The 19,868-nt window shown below is 35.7% G+C and overlaps 1 protein-coding gene across 4 annotated transcripts in view; it reads left to right on the top strand.

Moving 5' to 3' along the window:
- The window catches only part of NIPBL (NIPBL cohesin loading factor), a 182,376-nt gene that overhangs the window by 34,050 nt on the left and 128,458 nt on the right, over positions 1-19,868 (top strand). The window contains exon 1 of one of the 4 annotated variants that reach the window (XM_037063191.1): positions 5,046-5,091. The exons of the other annotated variants lie outside the window; for them this stretch is intronic. The gene's annotated coding sequence lies outside the window, so the exon portion shown is untranslated. Of the gene's footprint in view, positions 1-5,045; positions 5,092-19,868 lie in introns of those variants that run through there. 4 annotated transcript variants of the gene reach the window in all.

Consider the following 19,868-nt stretch of genomic DNA (forward strand, 5'->3'; position numbering starts at 1 on the left):
GACATTTCTCAGAGATATACATTCTAATGTATTTCTGAACAAATAGCCAATGTTTTGTTTGTCATAAACATATTTAGAATGTCTACATAGATTAATTAAACTTATATAGATAGCCTTTAGTACAATTTATATGTGTGAGTTGTAGCTTGAAATTAATTTTTAATATTAAAATTTTAGAACTACTGGCAATAGAAAAATTTGGAATAATTCATCTTAGGATGTTTGTTCTAAATCTGTTATAGGCAAAATCAGTTAACTAGACTCCTTACTTGACTCAGTCCCTTTTCCAACTTTTTCTACATACTGCTCTTTATCAAATTAGATAAGTTATAGGCTACAGCCCTTATTAGATGAGTTCTGAGTACAGGTACAATATAGTCTTTTTGCCCCAGTAATTTTTGATGGGAGTTTTATTTGAAAAATAATACCTTATGAAAAAACACTGAAGCTCTATTGTAACTTTAGAATCAAAGGAAGAGAATTAACATTTTAATGTTAAGAATGCGTAAAGGTTTACAAGCTTGAGTTTATTTAGCTCAGTAACTTTCTTTAACTTTGTTCAATTATAGTCCAAAGATGATTTAAAAAATAGCCACTTCTAGCATCTCTCTTAAGTGGTTTCTGACCCTTGTTTTGACACACAAAGAGTAATATAAAACTCATCACATAGTAGTGTGTGGTAACACATGCCGAAGGATCTCCAGAGCTGCCCTTATCTTTTGCAGAAGTAAGGCTATACTGAACACTACAGGAATTCTTTGCATTTGTGTTAGATTCCCTAAGGATCTCTCTGTTAGCTTGTAAGTCAGTGAAGTCATATTTTATCATTCATTATTGTGAGCACACAAAATAAAAGGAAATGCATCTGGTGTCCATTTCTTTACATCACTATCTCCAATGGAAAAATATATGTGGAATATATGCAATCAATTGTTGTGAGTGAATTGTCACTGTCATTTCATTTGTGGTAATTTTCCTTTCTTTTTTTCTCCCAAACCATCTATTTCCTGAAGAAAAGAAAAGTTAATGAGATATCTTTTCTAAATACACTTTATACAAATTTGAAGCATCCAATAAAAAGTAGGTAATTGCTTTCTGGAAGTTTCCTTCTTTGTTACAAGTTCATTTAGATGTTTGGATTTGTTTTTCTGGTAAGTTAGAAGATAGCCTGTGTTTTCTTTCTTTTTTAAAAAAAAATTACTTGTTGATTTGAGAGACAAACACATTGATTTCTTGTTTCACTTCACTTATCTATGCATTCATTGGTTGATTCTTGTATGTGCCCTGGCCAGGGATCTAACCCGCAACCTTAGTGTATCGGGATGACACTGAAACCCAACTGTGCTACTTTGCTAGAGCATGACCTGTGTTTTCAAAATTATTTACTAAATTATTGCTTTAGTTAGAAAGAAATTGATAGCTTTCTCTGAAACTTTCAAAAATACAACTAAACACCTGGCCAAAGTAAAGCCATTCACTTTTATATTGGAAATGCCAGGGTATTTATTTAATGTCAGTGCTTTTCACTAAAAGTCCTAAAAATTGTGGTCACAAATTGCATTCCACAATGGGTGAAGTAAAAATAAGAAAGCTATAATTCAGAATAAAGTACCACATTCATATACTTGCATTATCTTTATTTCTCTTGTTTTCACCATGTGCTTTTATAAACTTTATTTTTATCCTTATTTGAGAAGTATGTTTTTGAATATATCCAGTGATGAAGTTTACAGTACTTATTGCAATAGAAAAGGAGCTTTTGCTTTAGTAGGCAGAGTTGTTATATGTCAAGTACATGCCTGGGAAACTAGATATTTTTATTTGAAGTACATTTGTTTACATAAGCAGAGCATCCTCAACTTTATTTCTAACACAGCTGTGGATCCATATATGTGATGAAAAAGCCTCTGATGACATTGACATACAGATTTTAGTTCATCCAAATGTTCACAGGAATAGAATTTTTGGGTACCACACAAAAAGGTGTAGCCATCAACACTAGACTTAATACTTATTTTAGCCAAATGCAGACCTTAACGTACCTGTCTTGGATATCTCTCAAAATTATTTTATAAATCTTACTGTTAGGTATTCCAGTTTATCTTATGAATTCTGAAATATATTGTGACGGAGTTCGTATGGTGTTGTGGTAAATGACTCGGATCCTGAAGCCAGCTTTCCTGGGTTTGAATCCCAGCTCTGCCACTTACTAATTGTGAAACTTTGGGTAAAGTGGATTGTTATATTTGAAACTCACTGAAGTTTGTTTTATGCATTTAATGTTAGTACCATTTTGCCATTTCCAGGATACAGGCTGTCATTTTTTTAGCTATTACTTCAGGCAGCTTTTGGCTGGGTGTAAGGGGGTACAGATTTTTTTTTCAATATAACTATTGTACATTATACCCCTGACTTCATAGGTAAAAAGTTTGAAAAAAGAAAGAAAAGGTTTCTCAAGTGGCACAAATGCAGATGTTTTCAAAGACTAAGGAAAAGCATAAATTGATGGCAATCTATAAGCATTCTATCAATTTTTCCAAGCATTTCAACAAATAACTGTTCTAAAGAAAAACATTAAGTAATAATACACAGATGATACTCAGATATGGTGAAATCATACAAGTAGACTTTGAATGAGTAGTGAGCAAATTGTTTTAAGATACATGTAACTCAGCTTTTCATACTTGATTGTCTAAGTTTAGAGTTACCGTTTTAATTTTTTATTAGGTTGAACTTGGGAATCTGTGTTGACCGATACCTTTTTTTTCTGATAAGACACATTAATATAGAATAGGAAACAATGTTCTCAAGTGGTAATTACAAGACTATTTCATATCTGTTCTGAAAAGTGGACACAGCATAAAATTGTGTGCCACCAATCATTTCGGTTAATGATGGACCAGATATATGATACTGGTTTACCATGTAGGCTAGGTATGTAGTAGGCTATACCATCTAGGTGTATGTTAAGCACACTCTGATGTTCACATAACAATGAAAACATCTAATGACACATTTCTCAGAACACAGCCCCTGTCATTACATGATACCTGACTGACTTACATGTTCTTTGCTATGAGTAGCTATTTAATCAGTGACATCTTTAATCAGTGACTGGGGCTTTGCATCTCTTTTTGTTTTCTTATACTTTTACCCTCAGACTGAGTTTATTCTCTCATTTTAAAGTACTTTGACTAGTTTTTATAGTACCTTTGGGGGAAGTTTCAATCATAGTGTTTAATAATAAGGTTTAACCATAATGTTATAATCAAACTTTGAAGATGTTTGAGCCATACCTAGACTCAAATAGAAGTCTGCATTCTCCAAAGTCTTCTGTGAGTGCTTCCATAGTCACTTTGGTCTCCACTCATTTTTTGCTTTGCTGCAGTTATCTTTTGCTCTTCCTATTTTGATCCTGCCATTCAGGGTCTGTAAGTTACATTTTTATCATGAGTCAGGTTTAACTCATCTTTGAAAACACTCAGATTCTTATTCATTCCTTAACATCAAATAATATACTTGAATTCTCTTAGCTGATTTTTTAGTGACTTCCTACTCCTTCACACCTACCAAGAGAAACTCATTTCCATAAGTGTATATTGCTTCTGGTTTAAATACTATTTTGAAAATGGAGTAAGATATGTAAAAATCTAGGTTAAAAATCTTAAAACTAGCAAAATTATCATTAAAACCATAATAGCCTGGTGACATTAATTCTGTTTTACTGGTCCCACCAAAGCAGAGTGAAAAAAGATAGTTCGCTTGAAACTGTCTTGTAATAATGTGCCTGCCTTCTTTCTTACCATTCCATGAAAATGTTCATTCTTCTACTGGGGATCATTTTCTTTATGTTCTTCCCACAGAAGAATTAACAGTGATGATTTAGGACTTGGGATAAATCCGTATTGTCAGTTTTCCAATTTTGTAGTCTCACAAAAAATGTAGCCAGGATTTGTTTGCTTCAGTTACGTGAAGGACAGCTAGTTTACCACTTAGTAAGATCCTGTAGTTTATAAAGATATTTTAATAAAAATTCCAGGTTTCCAAAATGAATGTGACCAGTACAGAATTGATTAATGCTTAAACACTTTTTGTTTAATTTTATATTGCTTTGATAAATTGTATTTAATACAAGGAAACAAATGATTTATGTTCTATTGTTGAAATACAATGTTTTCCTCAATATGGTTCTTTAAACACAGGGTGGGACAAAAGTATATTTATATTACTTACAGTTGTGAGTACATAAAACACAGTTTATTCCTGTATTATTTATTTCTTTATTTATTTAAATTTTTTTTATCCTCACCCGAGGACATTTTTTTCATTGTCTTTAGAGAGAGAGGAAGGGAGAGAGGAAGGGAGAGAGAGAAACATCGATGCGAGAGAGAAGCATCATTTGGTTGCCTCCTGTATGTGCCTGGACCGGGATCAAACCCGCAACCTAGGTATGTGTCCTGAATGGGAATTGAACTTGCAACCTTTCAGTTACCAGACGATGCTCTGACCCACCGAGTCACACCAGTGAGGGCGTATTGTCATTTATTAATTATTGTACTATTTTCCATATAAACAACTGTTAATGTACTTTTACCACACCTTACATATAACCAGTTTCTATTACTGCCCATTTTTTTACTCCTCTCGTTTTTTATGTAATGACCTTGGATTTTGACCTATTTCTTAGAAATTGGGTCTTTATTTTAATTTCTGTACCCTTGTCTCTTACCCTAAACTTATCTTAGTTTGATTTTTGAATAAAGAAAATCATGCTATTCACAGTACAAGTTACAAATCTCATTTTGAGGTTACCCAACTTCAGAGAATATTCGTAGAAATTTTTGAATCCACAAGAGCTACATGTGAAACAAAAGTCGAGTTTGATTTTCCTTTGGCCATTAGTGAATGTTATACTTTTAACCTAGAATGAACTGTTAGAAATCTCAAGTATACTTCTGATTTCTCTGAACTCACCCTGGCTTTTTGACTATGGTATTTGGGATTACTGTATAGTAATATAAAACCTATATTTGGTTTTATTTCAGAAATTCTTGGATTTGGCTTTCCTACTCATTTTATGAAGTTGGGAAGGTAACAGCCTCTCTGAGGTTGATTTTACCCATGTATATCACTTAATTTATACGATAGAATTGTTATGCCTAAACTTGATAATTTATATACCATGGCAATTTTGTTGAGAGGATAAATGAAACATAAAAATGCAAAGCCCTGGAAATTTGTTTACCTTTCCTTACCTTACCTTTGATAAAGGGAATTTTAAAGTGTGAGTGATAATAGGACAGGCAGTATGTTTGTAGATTTGGACTGCAGCTTTCTTTTCCACTACCTGTAAGTTCTTTGGAGTGCTTTGCATTAATATCACTACATACAGTTACAGAAAAATACATTTTAAAAGAAAGATTTGTTATAACTGAAACAATTAAAGCTTGTTTTTGAGGGCCAGTGATAGTATTATCTGAGGTAGAAATTTTAGTTCCCTTTGTGAGTAAGTTGGGATATTTTCTTTCCTGATACCACTTAATTTCGTAACTAGGGTAATGTTTAATTTTTTGCTGGTAAATAGTTGTTATTAAAAACTGCTTATCAAGATTGACTTCAGAAACTTAAAAATATCTCACTTTGATATTTTTTGTTACTTGAAACCTCTGTATTTGTTTATATTACTTTACAGTTTGAATATTCTGATAAGTACTCTTTCAAAATTTCATATATAGGAGAAGCTTTTCATTTACTTACAACTTACTATTTAGTCTTAATCTTAGATACCAACTGTTTGGCTTGAATACAAGTCTAAGGGGATCTATGTTAAGTCATAAGACCCAGTTAAGACCAGTGGGTAGGTGTGAGTGTTCACTACTGTTTGTAAAAACTTTGAGTATAGTATTATATGACACTTACAGATTGAATCCTGCCAGTTTTTAGTCTTATAATGTGTAGGGTAAGATTCAGTTTTGAGAGTTTTAGTGATGATTAATTTTTATTCTAGAAATTCCTAATGAAGATGATTAACAATTATGTTTCTGAGTTCCAAGTTAGTTGTCTGCATTCTACTAATTGTCCTATAGATGGCATTGTTATAATTTGCTCACATTTTAACTTTGGATAACAGGTATTTTTCTCCTGAATTAATATTCAGATTTTTCATGTTAAATGTTACAACTATAGTTAGCATGAATGTTATTGAATTAACTTAATTTTTAGTTATTTTTAAATTATTAAAATGATTAATGTGGTTGTTTTTAAAGTTTCTTGAAATATTTGTAAGTTCATATTGTTTCATAGATTGTGAGCATTATAGAATTCGTTTTTTAATTGTGTTGAGACAATAGGTGTAGTGGTTAAGAGCATTGGTTTTAGATTTCAGTTCATATCCTTACTCTGTCCTTTATGAGCTGTGTGAATTTAGGCAATTTTGCTTAATTAATTAGTTAATTTATGTATTATTGTTGTTCAAGTACAGTTGTCTGCATTTCCCCCCTACCACTCCCCACCCACCCACCCCCGGCCATCCCCACCTCCCTCCCCTGATTCTACCCTCCCTTGGTTTTGTCGGTTTTGTCAGTTTTGTCAATTTTGTCCCTGTTTCTTTTATAGGAACAACTGTTCCTGAATCCTTTCCCTCCTTTCCCTCCCACCTCCCCTCTGGCTACTGTCAGATTGTTCTTGTTCTTAATTTCAATGTCTCTGGTTATATATTGCTTGCTTGTTTGTTTTGTAGATTAGGTTCTAGTTAAAGGTGAGATCATATGGTATTTGTCCCTCATTGCCTGGCTTATTCCACTTGGCATAATGCTCTCCAGTTCCATCGTGCTGTCCATGCTGCCCATGCTGTTGCCTCTTTGAAAGAAGTTCAGTTCTACGATAGTCTGGGAGCTGGTTAGGACAGGGACACTGTTGTCTTGTATACACTTGTATACACAATGTCTGGGACGTAGTAGGTACTCAATAAATTTGGAGCTAAACTTACTGGAGTAACATTGGTTAGTAACATACAGATTTTAGATGTGCAACTTTATAAAACAGATGTTTATAATATAACAACATCTGTGCACTCTATTGTTTGCTCACATCTGAATCAAATTTTTGATGACTGAATAATACCTATGTTGCAAGATTGCTAAGAAAATTAAATGGTAACATGAATATAAAGCAGCTAGCAACATGCATAACAGGCAATAGCTGCTGCTATTATCAACAATAACAGAAAATTCCCAGTCCAGCTAATAGATTTTTTCCCTTGACTCTCATCTCTCATATTCCCTTTCAATGATTTCTTTTCATTTCCCATCCCCACCCCAGATGTTTTCATTTTGCTTCAGTTTTCTGTGATTTTTCCTGGGCCCTCTGCCAAAGGCCTTTTCCTCTGACTGCTTACCTCCAGTATATCAGTATCTTTGTTAATATCATCAGGTTAAGAGACAATAATTGCATTTTTTACGGGGAACTATTTTACAGTGTTATTAAGCAGTTATGTTGATATCTGTCTGGCAAGAATCTAGTAAATATTAAAATTTGTGTAAACTAGCAAATTCCTGGCATCTAGAAAGCATCTAATAAATGGTGCTATATATCTGTAGTGCTGATATTAACATTTTAAAACATACACTTTTCTACTATATGAATTGTGCATCTCAAACCTATTAATAATGTTTGTTTATTGAAGTCTCTTATGTTGATTTCATATACATTATTTCATTTCATCTTTAAAATAACTCTGTCAGGTACTATTATCCTCACTTTGTATTTGTAGAAACCTTTAAAGAGGCTGAGTAAATAACCCAAAGTCATTCACACCTGTGTTTTTGCCAGTGTTCCATGTTGTTTGAATGTCATTTCTGCTTGAGGCTGAGCTAAGAGAAAGTACCTAACTTTCGTATCTTGTTGTCTGTTCATTTTCCCATCTTTCACTCAAATTTCCTGCTTTTTTTTCTTCTGTTCATATAAAAAAGAAACACAGTATTTCATACTCTGTCTCCAACTTCTGGTCATGAATTTGTTTTAATCCCCAGCTTTGTTCACTTTGGTAGGTAACATTTATGAATATCTTCTCATTCTCAAACCCATTCCTAAATCCATTTCATTGATGATTTAGTTACTTCAGTTAGCTTCCTCATCCCCTTGACCTTAACCTTCCTGACCATGAAAATAAACATCTCACTTGACTTAATCCCTTTGATTAACTCCATAAATACCTTATCACTTTTGAACACTTGTTAAATGCATCTTTGCTGACTTTTTAGTTCTAAATTTTGCTGATGAGAGTTGATTCTTTGATTAAAATTATTTGGATTTTATATTGCTTTTAGTTAACTACACTTTTTTCTTTTTCTTTTTTTTCTTTTTTTAATTTTTTAAATATATTTTATTGATTATACCATTACAGTTGTTTTATTCCCCCCTTCATTCCCTTCCCTCCGCACACTCCCTCCCCCACCGTTCTCCCCCCTTAGTTTATAACCACGTGTCTCAAGTTCTTTAGATTCTATATTTCCCCCACTACTCTTGCCCTCCCCCCTATCTATTTTCTACCTACTCTCTATGCTATTTTCTGTACCTTCTCCCCCCTTCTCCTCCTCCCACTCCCCTGTTGCTAACCCTCCATGTGTTCTTCATTTCTATGGTTCCACTCCTGATCTAGCTGTCCTCTTGGTTTGCTTTTGTTTTAGGTGTGGTTAATAACTGTGAGTTTGCTGTCCTTTCACTGTTCATATTTTTATCTTCTCTTTCTTAGATAAGTCCCTTTAGCATTTCATATAATAAGGGCTTGGTGATGATCAGCTCCTTGAACTTGACCTTATCTGAGAAGCACTTTATCTGTCCTTCCATTCTAAATGAAAACTTTGCTGGATAAAGCAATCTTGGCTGTAGGTCTTTGGATTTCATGACTTGGAATACTTCTTTCCAGCCCCTTCTTGCCTGTAAGGTCTCTTTTGAGAAATCAGCTGACAGTCTGATGGGTACTCCTTTGTAGGTGACTGTCCCCTTATCTCTTGCTGCTTCTAGGATTCTCTCCTTCATTTTAGTCTTGGCTAATGTAATTATGATGTGCCTTGGTGTGTTCCTTCTTGGGTCCAACTTCTTTGGCACTCTCTGAGCTTCCTGGATTTCCTGGAAGCCTATTTCCTTTGCCAGACTGGGGAAGTTCTCCTTTATTATTTGCTCAAATACGCTTTCCACTCGTGGCTGTTTCTTTCCCCCTTCTGGTACCCCTATAATCCGGATGTTGGAACGTTTAAAGATGTCCTGGAGGTTCCTAAGCCTCTCCTCATTTTTTTGAATTCTCATTTCTTCATTCCTTTCTGGTGGGATGTTTCATTCTTCCTTCTGCTCCATTCCATCGATTTGAGTCCCAGTTTCCTTTCCATCACTATTGGTTTCCTGGACATCTCCCTTCATTTCAATTAGTTTAGCCTTCATATGTTCCTCTAATTTGTGACTATAATCTACCAGTTCTGTGAGCATCCTGATAAACAGTGTCTTGAATTGTGCGTCTGAGAGGCTGGCAATCTCTTGGTCACTTAGGGTTATTGGCTCTGGGACTTTGAGTTCCTCTTGCGCCATCTTTTGGGCTGGTAGTGCCTGTTAAGTAGCAGGATCGGAGCCCTAAAGTGTTCACTAGCGTAGGGCAACTCAGTGGCTGGGTTGGGACGCTGTATGTGGGGGCGGGGTCAAAGAGGGACTTTGGCGTCCTGTCTGCCGCCTCAACCCTCACCGGTGCCGTAGCTGCTGCAGTCATCGGGCCCACATGTTTCGTCCCACTGCATGCGAGTGTGCCACCGCCGTCAGCCCTCGCCCCCTGGGGCCTGTGTGGTCCGTCTCACTGTGCGCGAATGTACGACCGCGGTCAGTCTGCCCCGCACCCCAACTGGTTCCGGCTGCCTGCCAGCCTGGCTCGGGGGACCTGTCCTGCCCGACCTTGCTCGCTGCTGGCTCTGCCCCTCTTACCGTCCCAGTTGAACGGTTAGATGTAGTCGGACTTCCGTATAATTCAATTTTCTGTCCTTTGGCTGTGTCTTTGTTTCTCCAAACCTTTGTTGTATTCAAACTTGGTTGTGGGAGAAGGCACAGTGTTTCCACCTATGCCTCCATCTTGGTGGAAGTCTCCTACACTTTTTCTTGAAGATTCTACTTTTGTCAATGTAAAAAGAGCCACTTCTATAATCATCTATTATATTTCTTAATATTAATTTATACTAAAATTGAGTTTATCCTTAAAAGTGCTTCTGTCAGTTTATGTCTTTCTTATGGTAGCATCATACATACCTGGGAATTACAGTAGGTGTTCAATACTAATTATAAATGAATGTGACAATAATGACAGCATTTAAGTTAGTTACACTTTAGAGAAAATTAATTTGGTTGCCTTGTAATTTTATCATTTTATTGCTGTAAGTCTTGTATATTATTTTTCTGCCCTGTTCTCATAGTAGCAGTAATTATTCTAAAGCTGTCCTTACTAAACTTCTGTCCACCACTGATGGCCCATACATGCAGGGTGTTCTGCGTACATTATCTGCAAAATTCAGGGACCATATAAAGTTGTAGAAACTTGCTCCATTTTGCAGGTAAAGACAAGGACCTAAAATTAGTTAAATGACTTGCATAATTAATAAGTATATGTGTGTTGTGTTTGTATTCTTTGGTCTCTGTCCCTTCCCATTCACCAATGTAATGTCATTGTTAATTCCTATATTTGGTTGTTAAATCAAGCAATCTCTTAAAGACTTTTATAGAGCACTTTTAGGCTTACAACAAAATTGAGATGAAGATACAAAGACATGTCATATACCCCTGGTCCCCACATATGTATAGTTTCTCTTATTCAAATCACTCACCAGAATGTTACATTTTTTTGTTAGGGGTGAACCTATATAGACACATCACAATCACTCAGAGTACCTAATTTAACTTAACTAGGGTTTACTTGTGCTGTTGGGCATTCTGTGGGTTTAGATAAATGTATGATAACGTATATACTTTATTATAATACCATAGAGAGTATTTTCACTGCTCTGAAAGTTTTCTGTGCTCTGACCATTCATTTCTCCTCCCTCTCCCCACCCCTGGCAACCACTGATCTTTATATTTACTCCATAATTTTGCCTTTTACAGAGTGTCTTGTGTTTGTAATCATATTGTATGCAGCCTCTTCAGATTGACTTGTTTCATTTAGTAACATACATTTAAGATTTCTCCTTGTCTTTTCGTGGCTTAATAGCTTCTTTGTTTTTAGTGCCAAATAATATTCTGTTGTCTGGTTATATCACATTTTATCTCTTCACCTATGGAAGGACATCTTGGTTGCTTCCCATTGTTGGAAATTATCAATAAAGTTGCTATAAACATCCATGTTCAGGGTTTTTTTGTTAGCATAAGTTTTCAACTTCTTTGGGTGAATACCAAGGAGTGTGATTGCTGAATAGTATCTTAAGAGTGTGTTTAGTTTTATAAGGAACCACCAAACTGTCTTTTAAAATGCCTGTACTATTTTGCATTCTTACCAGCAGTGAATAAGAGTTCCTGTTGTTTCACATCCTCACCAACATTTGATGTTTTTTGTGTCCTGGATTTTGGTCATTTTATTAGGTATTATGTATCAAGTAAATTTTAAAAACCAGTTGGTCTCTGTCCCTTGGATTCTGATTTTTTTTATTTCAACATTCTTTTTCTTTTCTTACTTGTATATCACTCCCTTCCTTACTTCCCAGGACAATACTGCTATTTCCTCTTAATTGCATATAACTTGTTTGTTTTCCAGATGGAAAGAAGTCATGTCTTTATGCTTCAATTTATTAACTATTTTTAAATGTTTAGTGAGAACTTGCCTGTTGTAAATTATAAACTGTTCAGAGTATGAGATTTTCACAGAATGAAATTATGATTCAAAAACCTTAAAATAGTTTTATTACATATTGGAGCTGGCTGTCATAATCACAGAAAGATAAAGTAGTTATCTTATAAAGTAGTTATCATATAAAGTATTTATATGTTGTCATTTAAGCTATAAGGAATAAAATGGGACATAGGATTAAAATAATAGATTTGATTTCCAGAAGAAAAGGAAAAGAAAACACAAGTGGTATTAAATCTGAAATGAAAACTTCTTTGTTGCCAATTTAATACAAATGATCTGAATGTTCTAGTTATTTGTTGCTGTGGAACAAACTAACCTACAACTTATTGTGACTTAAATTTACAACCATTTTCTTCTGTCTCTTGATTTTGTGGGTAAGGAATTTCAGGTAGTACTCAGCTTTGTTTATGTGGTGTTGATGGAGATTGCTTGGAAGTAGTAAGCTAGCCAGTCTCTATGGTATAAGATGGCTTCACCCAATGAATGTCAGCCACCTTAGTGGAGCTGGCCAGAGGCTGGGCTCAGCTGGGACATCAACCAGAGCAAAGAATCACAGAACACAGACTCACCACCGTGGCTGTTCTGTGGTAGTCTGGCGTTTGACATGGTGGATCAGCGCTCCCGGAGAGTGCAATAATATGTTGAATGAAAGCTGCAAAGGTTTCTTATGACTCTGGCTTGGGAATCCTAGGTCATTTTTGCCAAGTTTTATTTGACATGAAAGTCACTGAGGTCAGTCCAGATTCAAAGTGAGGAAAATTAGACTTCACCTTAGTGTGAGGACTAGGAAAGAATTTGTGGCCAATTTTAATTTCCCATAGCTTCTCATACCAATTATCTTAGATTGTGTAAATTCAAGTGCAAAATGAATTGGTGGTAGAGAGGGCAAATGGTTTCATGTATTTTCTACTAATTTAAACAATTATTGTTAGAATCAGGGCAGCTATAACTGAAGTTGATCTTTTCCTATATACATTTATTGATTTGATTGAAAAGGAGAGGTTGGTTTTGTTAATATTAGAACTATAAACCTTATCTCTCTATATATGTACATTCTTCATTTTATATTTGTTTTATGATTGACAATGTAAAATTATGTTCTTCATCTCACAAGTTCAAGAATTCACTTGTTCAATTCTCAAGTTCAAGAATTATATATACGAGATCTGGGAAGATAAAGAATCCTCTGCTTAATTTTATAGCTTGTGAGCCAACATTATATCTTTTTGCACCAACTTACATAACACTAAATATTATAAGTTATGTTTCCTGAAATAAAATATAGGCTAGTATTAAGGGTAGAAAAAACCAATTAGGAGACAATGAGGATGGTGCCTTGGGAATGGTCGAATTCCCAGATTATATCCCAAGGTATATTTTGGAGGTAGAGGCTCATTATCCAAAAGAAAGAAGAAAAAAGTGAAGAAAAAAGTCAAGAATAATACCAAGATTTTTGGCCAAAGCAGCTAGTGTGAAGAACAATGTAAGGAACTCATTTTGAAAATACTCACATTTGAGGTACCTATTAGACATCCAAATGGAAGTGTCACATAGGCAGTTGAATATACCAATCTAGAGTTCAGGAGAGAGGTCCAGGCTGGAATCATTAGCATATATGATGTTTAAAATCCTTGAGAGAGGGAAATCACCAAGGGAGAGTAAAGAATGAAGTGGTTGAGGAGTTGAAAATGAGAGTTGGCTAAGAACACGAAAGAAAGAAAGAAAAGACAGGAGTGGCGGTGTTAATGCTTGATGGGGCAGAACTTAAACTACTAAATCATTAAGTGAAAAGACATTGGGTTAATGGGTAAACAAAAGGAAAGTTTGTAAAAAAAAATACAGTGAGCCAAACTTTTATGAACCCAACAATTAGCTAAATACGTAAAGCCAAAAAAATAAAATGTAAAGACAACTTGACAAAATACTGTGTGTACATGTGTATGTGTGTGTATATAGATTTAATACACATTTTTAGTCCTAGACACCTCGAAGACATAATTGGAGAGGTATTGAAAAGAGTAGCTAACAAGCTGAATAAAGGGATACATACAGAAGCTCAAATAAAGAATATACATTTAAAAAGTGAAAGTCTCCCTTTTGGTCTCAGGGAAAAATTTAAACCTTGCTCTCTTTTATTTAATTCTTTTTTAAAATGTGATAGTAAGAAATGATCCTGGACTTCCACCAAGATGGAGGCATAGGTGGAAACACTGTGCCTTCTCCCACAACCAAGTTTGACTACAACAAAAGTTTTGGAGAACTAGAACACACCCAGAGACCAGAACACGGAATTATATGGAAGTCCGAGAGCTACGAACTGTTCAATGGGGACGGTAAGAGAGGCAGAACCAGCAACGGAGCTGGGTCGGGCAGGACAGATCCCCCGACCTAGGCGCTAGGCGCGCAGGCAGCCCAAAGCCAGTCGGGGTGCGGGGCAGACTGACCAAGGTCGCACATTCGCGCACAGTGAGACAGACCACGCAGGCCCCAGGGGACGAACCCAGTGGTAGAGGGCCGACAGCGGTGGCACACTCGAGTGCAGTGGAACGAAACGCGTGGGCCATTGTCCCTCTTTGACCCCGCCCCCACATACAGCGTCCCAACCCAGCAACTTAGTTGCCCTGTTCTAGTAAACACTTTAGGGCTTTGATCCTGCTACTTAACAGGCACTGCCAGCCCAAAAGATGGCGCAAGAGGAACTCAAAGTCCCAGAGCCAATAACCCTAAGTGACCGGGAAATTGCCAGCCTCTCAGAAGCCCAATTTAAGACACTATTTATCAGGATGCTCACAGAATTGGTAGACTACAGCCACAAATTAGAGGAACATATGAAGGCTAAACTAATTGAAATGAAGGGAGATGTCCAGGAAACCAATAGTGATGGAAAGGAAACTGGGACTCAAATCGATGGAATGGAGCAGAAGGAAGAATGAAACATCCCACCAGAAAGGAATGAAGAAATGAGAATTCAAAAAAATGAGGAGAGGCTTAGGAACCTCCAGGACATCTTTAAACGTTCCAACATCCGGATTATAGGGGTACCAGAAGGGGGAAAGAAACAGCCACGAGTGGAAAGCGTATTTGAGCAAATAATAAAGGAGAACTTCCCCAGTCTGGCAAAGGAAATAGGCTTCCAGGAAATCCAGGAAGCTCAGAGAGTGCCAAAGAAGTTGGACCCAAGAAGGAACACACCAAGGCACATCATAATTACATTAGCCAAGACTAAAATGAAGGAGAGAATCCTAGAAGCAGCAAGAGATAAGGGGACAGTCACCTACAAAGGAGTACCCATCAGACTGTCAGCGGATTTCTCAAAAGAGACCTTCCAGGCAAGAAGGGGCTGGAAAGAAGTATTCCAAGTCATGAAATCCAAAGACCTACAGCCAAGATTGCTTTATCCAGCAAAGTTTTCATTTAGAATGGAAGGACAGATAAAGTGCTTCTCAGATAAGGTCAAGTTCAAGGAGCTGATCATCACCAAGCCCTTATTATATGAAATGCTAAAGGGACTTATCTAAGAAAGAGAAGATAAAAATATGAACAGTGAAAGGACAGCAAACACATAGTTATTAACAACCACACCTAAAACAAAAGCAAACCAAGAAAACAGCTAGATCAGGAGTGGAACCATAGAAATGGAGATCACATGGAGGGTTAGAAACAGGGGGGTGGGAGGAGGAGAAGGGGGGAGAAAGCACAGAAAATAGCATAGATGGTAGGTAGAAAATAGATAGGGGGGAGGGCGAGAATAGTGGGGGAAATATAGAATCTAAAGAAATTGAGACACATGGTTATAAACTAAGGGGGGGAGAATAGTGGGGGAGGGAGTGTATGGGTGGAGGGGGATGAAGGGGGGGAATAGAACAACTGTAATGGTATAATCAATAAAATATATTTAAAAAAGAAGAAATGATCCCCTTGTCTTGGCTTTATCAAATGTTTATTGATGCCTGCCACATGCGTGCTTGGTTACAATGTAGTAATATACAAGATATGCCCATTTTCTGCCTTATTAGAACTTAGTGTTCAGGTAGAGAATTAGTTATAAAACGGCTAGTTATTTCATTATAGTTTTAACAAATGCTTTTTGGAAGAGCACAAAGTATTTGAAGATATGTTCACTAGAGGGCATAATCTAGTCTAGGAAAGATCATGGAATACTTCTCTCAAAGAGTGGAGTGGGAATTAGACCCATTGAGGTACTGGGAAATGGGTAGTTTTCACTTTAGGAGGTGGATGGCTTTTCAGGTTGAGCCCCAGAAGACGTCTACAACTAAAAGAAAACCAGTGTGGTTGCATTACATTGAAAGATGGAAAGGGTTGCATGGATATGAGCCTGAGGAAAGATGCAAGAGGTAAATAAATCAAAGCAGTGTTCAAATTCCTTGAATCAAACCAGATAATCTGTCATTATAGTTGAAGAAGTTAACTGAACATTCTTTCAGAGGTCACAAAGTGATGCCCTGTAGGCCAATACCTCCTGCAGATTTTTTTGCTTGTTTTTTAAAAATAAACGAAAGTGGCCAAGATTTAATACAGGAATCCATATTAAAAAGAAAAAAAGGGAGGAGGAAAGAGGGCAGATAGCTAACTTATCTTGAATTCTAAAAAGATCTGGTGATTTGACCTGAATGCCCAAGTGACTACAAGCAAGTAGAGTGGCTGCTTTGGTCATTCAGTCTCCAGATTGGTACTTCCTTTTCTTATTTTGTATATCCATCTTTGTTTTCACTTATTTAGAATAACTTCATGGTCACTGTGGGCATTCAAGTTTCCAACCCCTACTTTAACAGTACATCTCTGTGCCTCAGGTATTGGGAGCTGTAAGCTTTGATAACAGAAGGAAAAGAGCTTTTCTTGATCAGGTAATCCTATTTTGATAGAAAAATCTTTTTTGAAAAGTCAGTTTGGTTGTGCATAATATATATACTGTATACACATACATACATATGTATAAGTGCACATAGTAAAATGCTTATTAAGCATAACATTTATTCAGTATGTAAAATGGTTTGGTATTGTAATAGGCATTAGAAATATAAAGGTAAATGATAATGTCCATGCCATCAAGTAGTTCATAATTTAACATGAAACTCAATTCGTAAATAATTAATTACAGTGTAGCATAAATGTAAAAGTAAAAGTATGCGTTAATATGTAGGTAGCATGAGATTATACAAATCAGAGTTTTAGAAGAATAACTCAAAGATTTGAAGATAGAGTAGGTAGAGCAGGGTGATCACTTTCACGTTGCTGTAATTAGAATTGACCACAAATATCTCTTTAGAGATATCTAATTAAGTAAGTATATATAGTAATAACCCAAATAAAAATTATCAGGAGTAGATTAAAACTATATTATTAACAATGCTATTTCCTGTCTGCTATAGAAATGACTGTAGTACAAACAGAAATAATATTATTGGGATCAGGTGGTCAGGCCAGTTAGAGAATCATCTAAATATCAGTGTTCTTGGCTTTTAGAACTTCCTCAGCAGTGTCTTTCATTCTTTATTTTCCTCCTTTCTTCCTTCCCTCCCTTCTTTTTCTTCTAATTTTTAAAAATTTATTGATTTTAGAAGGAAAGGAGAAGGGAGAAAGAAACAGCAATTTGTTCCACTTGTGCATTGATTGGGTGATTCTTCCGTGTGTCCTGACTGGGGATTGAACCTACAACCTTGGCATATTGGGACAGTGCTCCAACCAACTGAGATGCCCAGCTAGGTCCTCTCTTATTCCTTTCCCTCTCTACTTTTCCTTTTCTTCTCTCCTTTTTTCACTTCCTTTCTTCCTTTTTTAAAAACTCTAGTTGTGTTGTTTTTCATGTCAACATAGTTCATAGTCAAATTCTGTGTGAAATTAGCACCAAATGTTGCTACAATCACTGAGTCCTTTGCAGTTTCCAGTCTTTTCTTTGGATGACTGTCCTAACCAACTCCAGGTCTTTCCAGCTTTGCTTTTGTCTCTTTCATGTTTTTAACATAGTGTAGGAATTCATTGAGGAAGATAGACTCTTAAGCAATAGAAATGCACTTTCTTTATCTTCATTATTTCAAGTTATTTTTAAAAAATCGGTCCCTGTAACTTTGTAATACAAAGTTTTATGAAACATATTTTAAAACATGTGTTCTCGAGAATGTTCTTGGGTGCGGGTGGGTAAGGGTGGTCCAAAAAAAACCACATATGTTCTCAGAAGGGATGATATGACCCCAAAAGGGTTACAGATGGTTGAGGAGAAATCTTAAACAATTTATAAACACTGGTTTATATTGAAGTAACTATGCATCAGATTGTAAGAAAACAAGTGTGATTAGGTAGAGGAAAGATTCTAACAGCTGGAAGGAACTGGACAGTAAAAACTGAATGAGAAGCTAGATTTTAGTATATTTTGAATTGTACTTTGTATTGGTAAAAGGTCATTCAAAGCCAGATGTATTTAAGCATTTTAAACTAGATAGAAATATTTTATACCACACTCTTAATGAAGCATATTGTAGAGTCATTGGATTCCAGTGAAACATAAACTGCAACCTGATTGCTACCTTCTTGGTTTTGTATAACATTGAACAACTATTGTCTCAATGATTTTTTATTTAGATCAAACACACATTTTATACTTATTGTGGGGTTCAGACATTACTTACTGCTTTTATTAAAAGCCAACATTAGTTTTATAGAAATATTCCTTTTTTAATTTTTACATAGGTTTACCCCCCTATCCGAACACTGTAAACCTCCTGACAGAAAACATTTTAGTCTACCAGAAACATTACAGTTTCCAGTTCTTTTTTAAAATATATGTTATTGATTATGCCATTTCAGTTCTATTCCCCCCCTTCATTCCCCTCCACCCTGCACACCCCCTCCCCCACCATTCCCCCCCTTTAGTTTATGACCACGTGTCTCAAGTACTTTAGATTCTATATTTCCCCTACTGTTCTTGCCCTCCCCCCATCTGTTTTCTACCTACCACCTATGCTACTTATTCTCTGTACTTTCTCCCCCTTCTCTCCTCTTCCCACTCCCCTGTTGCTAACCCTCCATGTGATCTTCACTTTAGCTCATAATTTCTGTCTTTGATCCACTTGAATTAATTTTTGTGTATGGTATAAGGGTCTAAGTTTTTATGCGTATGCTATCCAGTTGTCCCCAAACCATTTGTTGTTACTGTTTATGAAAAATCAATCTAACATAAATATAAGGATTTATTTCTAGAATCTCAGTTCACTTCATAATCTATTCTTACACTTATTCTTATACTAATAACAAAAGTTATTTTGATTACCTTCATACAGTGTTTTGAAATTGGTTGTAAATCCTCTGACTTGGTCCTTTTGCATATTGTTTTGGCTCTTGTAGATCCTTTGATTTCCACATAAAATTAGGATCACCTAGTTTCTTTTTTTTTTTTTAAACCAGTTGGGATTTTTAAAAGATTGTGTTGGACCTGTAGATGAATTTGAGGAAAATTGCTGTATTTAACTAACAATATTGAGCCTCCATGAGTCATGGACTCATGAGCATGGAATGTTTCTTTATTTGTATTTTTCTCTAAGCAATATTTTACAACATTATAAGACTTTTCTACTTCTTATATTTTTTCCTACTTATTTTTGTGGTGTTATTTTCAATGGAATTGTTTTCTTAATTGTTTTCATATTTTTGCTAGAATATAGAAATGCTACTGATTTTTGTGTATTGATCTTACATTTTGTGATCTTGCCAATAAGCTTGTGTATTAGGTCTTATAGTTTTTTAGGGGTTCCTTCAGATTTTCCACATATGTGATAATGTCATCTGGTGATAAACAGGTTTACTTCTTTTTATTCTGAATCCATGTATTTTTTAATTTAAATTTTATGTTTAAGTTTGTTTGGGGGGGGACATTACAGCACTGGCTAGATCCTACAGTACAGCGTTCAGTAGAAGTAGTAAGGACAGATGTCCTCATTCTTCAGATATTTGGGGGGAAGCTTTCACCATTTAATATGCT

This window comes from Sturnira hondurensis, unplaced genomic scaffold (assembly GCF_014824575.4).
Source record: "Sturnira hondurensis isolate 20B ecotype Veracruz unplaced genomic scaffold, ASM1482457v3 Scaffold0014384, whole genome shotgun sequence".
NCBI classification, from domain to species: domain Eukaryota; kingdom Metazoa; phylum Chordata; class Mammalia; order Chiroptera; family Phyllostomidae; genus Sturnira; species Sturnira hondurensis.